Consider the following 4,195-nt stretch of genomic DNA (forward strand, 5'->3'; position numbering starts at 1 on the left):
CCTCTGTCTCCATCCCTGGATAGACTTAGAAGGGCAAACCTTCCCGTCTAGATATTTATTCTGCTCATGAAACAGAAACTTATCTCAATGTAGAAAGAACCATTTCTATAATAGAAGAGCGAGCAGGTGAGCGGGGGAGAGTTATCTCTTCTGCGTGTTACAGATCTGTAGATTTTAACTTTATTGATGATATTCCATTTAGAGAACAAGCTTCTTAGTAAAGTGAGATGGAGTGCTTCATTTTGTGTGAAGTCGGCCATGCAGTTCAGTTAAACACACACACACACGCTCACGCACATACACACGCACACACACACGCACAAGTACGCACGCACGCATGCACACACACACGCACACACACACACACGCACCCACACACACGCACAAGCACGAACATACACACACACACACACACGCGCACGCACACACACACACACACACACACACACACACACACACAAACCCACCCCCACAAACCTAGAATAAACAGGAAGACACAAATCCTTGGACAATTTATATAAAAAAATAACCAAAGGTTTTTTTTTATTTCATGTTGATACATTCTTGGACAACACCACAGAATAGTTGCATGAGGCCGAATGTAAAATCTCTCCAACGACATTGGCACGTGAAGCAGCAGGGCAACATGGAGATACTCAGTACAAACTGTAGAAAACATACATGCTTCATCAGGGCTTTGTTTTTATTCTATTTTTTACAAGTATTTTGTTTTCTTTAAATATATATTTTTTCATCTTTTTTATCCATTTCCCCAAACAGTCTCCAGGGGAAAGTTTAGGAAACGGGTCAGAGAAATGTTCTGCCGTGTGACAAAGAGTCAGTGAGTCAGTCGATGGGACAGACTCCAGAATATCACAGTCAAGATGAAAAAACATATCATTATTCAAGAGATTCATGTCTGTAGATGATATGTTGGTATGATAACACTTCCTATGTGGCAGCTTTTTCATTGAAACCAGCTCAGGAAGTTAAATTTCACTTACACGTTTTTATATATAGTGGGCGTCCTGAGGAAATGCACCTGTTGGAAGACCAAGAAGAAGAAGTACTATAGAATAAATAACTAAATACATCTTCACCTCATCACTTGATATTGTGGAAAGACTCGTGGATGATGCCATCTTTACTAACTATAGCTTCTTGTCCTTGAAGGCCAACGTAGCTTCTGTAAATTCTCCCCAAAGGAATGGGGTTAGCAAGGGAGCGTTGACATCTACAATCTTACCACTATGTGTCATTAAATACTCTGGCTTCCTCCCGTTTACCCTTTTTCTTTTGCAGCCCTCCGGTTGAGTTGAGTTGTGGGATTGCTTTAATAAACATTACCTTATGGTTTAAACGTTGATTCATGGTTTTGTCTGGTTTATTTAATGTTTACTGGCCGGTTAACGAGCCTGGTAAGGCCGGCCGTAACAGTTATCACACCAAAATATCATCTACAAATATGGATCTTTTAAAAATATAATGCGTAAGTGTTGCCATCTTGACAGAGTGTTGTCTGGCCCGTTGACTGACGGAACTAGAAATCAAAAACAGGACATTCAGAACAGACAGGTGGAGTCAACTGTGTCGTCGTGACAATTTTCATTATTTCATTATTTTAAAATCTTTTTCTGTTTCAACATCGAACATATCAGGCATGCATTGTTTGACAACCTCGACATGAAATCACCAGATAATCATTCATCACAAATCCAAAAGCCAAAGTTCTTTTAACAGGGAATTTAAAGGTGCTACGAGGAACTTTTAAATATTTCTGAAACAGTCTATTTTTTCCTCTGATGATCACAAATTACATGTAACAGCTAACCAGACCATCAGTGGAAATAATGCTATTCTTTAAATAGTTTTTCTTAATTCCTTTGTCATGGGTATACCCTCACCCAGGAACAACAGCTGGCGTGGTAAAAACACTACCGCTTTTGTCCAAAGGAGGGCGCTATAATGAACACACACTGAAAGTTCCTCGGAGCAGCTTAAAAGTCCCTAATGTCGGCTACTACACAGTAAATAAAGGTCTTCTTCATCTTCATCACTAAACACTGGAGAGTCGCCGTGTCTGAGCCGTGGAGAAGGAACACACGTTGGGATGGGAACCACGAACATTTCAAACTCAAAGGCTTTTTAAAAAACACACACCTGGTTTTATTTTATTTTTTATATTTTTGGTTTCGATTCAACGCCAGACGGGATTCTGAGTTAATGTCTCTGAGTTAATGAAAAAACAGATTTTATTCTCCTGCAGATTTTTTACCGGTCCAATCAGTGAACAGAGGGACTGGCTGGGAACAATGACGTTGAGGTCGTGCGCCAGTTTCAGTTGTAGTCAGAAGCCGGCGCATGACATACATCACGACCAAACGTTATGCGATTGATTGGCAGATCCAGAGTGGCACTGGGCAGATCCAATAGTTTTAAACTTCAACAGACACCCGCCTTCAAGTGAGTTAACGTTTGTCAATTGAGCGATTCCAGACCTTCTGTACAAATGAAATGAAGTACGATGGTCTGGTAGGACCAGGCTAAATGAAGTAGGGGAGAACGGGGTAAGTAGGCACACTTTTTACTCTAGTGAGAATTGCTTATCATCTAAACATTTTTCAATAGTCATTCCTACATTAAATTGAAGCTAAAGGTGTTGGCTTGAAATGTGTACCCCTCACTTTTTCTATAGTATTGTAATAAAGAAGAAATTAATCATCAAAGACACCCTTACACATTGTGACAACCAACCCCATCAAGGGGTCGGTTGTCAAACACTATGGGGTTGTTTGTCACAATGTAATCTTAATGGGAATAATCTTAAAAAGAAGGCAAGAAAGTAGAACTAAATTTGAAAGTTTAATTGCATTGTCAAGTTGACAAATAGGCCTACATAACGGTCTGTAGCCTTGGCAGCTGGTCTAGTTTGGGATGCACTGGGTTGTTAATATTTTGTTGCCCTTTTTTCTTTTGCTTGCTAGCTGCCTTTTCCTGCTCTATTCTTTCCTTCTCTGGGGTGTCAGTGAGGATACAGCTTGACAATTTCTTTCGTTATTGGGTTCCTTTTCTGGCTGCAGCCTTGAGATAACATGTGACAACCAACCCCCCAAAAAATTTGACGACCAACCCCAACTTGAATTTCTTGCTAGCATCAAGGCCAACAACCATCTGACAACTAATTAGCTTGCTAACCACAATCTAAACTATAGTTTACCCTTCACACTTTGTATGGGTAACAAGTGTTTTGTTATAAACCCATTGTGTAAAAGCCTAGAAGAAAAATACTGAGGAGCTAAATATTTTCAATTTGACATGAAAAACACAAACAGTCGTCTCACCTCAAATGCAGCAGTCGAACTCCAAGGAAGACTATGTAGGTGACCTCTGATCCCAATTCTGGATATTTACATACAAAAATTTCACAGACAGCGCCTTCTGGTTCCGAGATATAACGATTGTGACAACCAACCCGTGTGACAAATTACCCCGTTCTCCCCTACGATGGTCTGGTGGGACCAGGATAGTAACTTAACTGTAACTGTAATTTAACTTCTAAAAAGTACATTTTTTGCCATCTCAACTATTTTTTGTTCAGGAGGTTTTTTCAGACAATTTTAACACTGTTTTAATGTTTGAATCAACATTTTGACCGACTTGGTTTTGTTTGTTTTCTGTGTGACAGAGTTCTTATACATATGAAAGCGTAGTGTGGATTCTGTATGCTCTTTTAGATTACATCAGAAAATGTCTTATAACCGCTAGTAAGAAATGCATGGGTGAGTGGAAGGAACATTTGTTTAGGAGTAGGGATGTCCCGGTCCAAGCATTTACATATTTGAATCTTGCCTATAGTCGACTAATTGACAAATCAGGTTTTTTTTCTCATTTGTGAAATTGGATTCGATTTTTTCACATCAGACAGAGAAGCAAAAACACCAAATTGAAGTTTGCCTTCTTGACTAGGCATATATAGAATACTTTTTTTGTTTTAGACTGAGTCTACGATCAACACACACTAAGAAGGAACCAGTTTCCCAATGGGGGAAATATTCAAGTTTTATCAAGAGGCCAAACTCAGAATCCCAGGAGGCAGCGTGAGCAAAACCGTCAAAATCTCAAAGAGAAAAAAAACAAAAAAACAACGGACCGACCGAAGAGCATCCAAGAAGCAAGAAGCAGAACACAGATTCAT

The sequence above is a fragment of the Ammodytes marinus genome, assembly GCF_949987685.1.
Source record: "Ammodytes marinus genome assembly, chromosome: 4".
NCBI classification, from domain to species: Eukaryota; Metazoa; Chordata; class Actinopteri; order Uranoscopiformes; family Ammodytidae; genus Ammodytes; species Ammodytes marinus.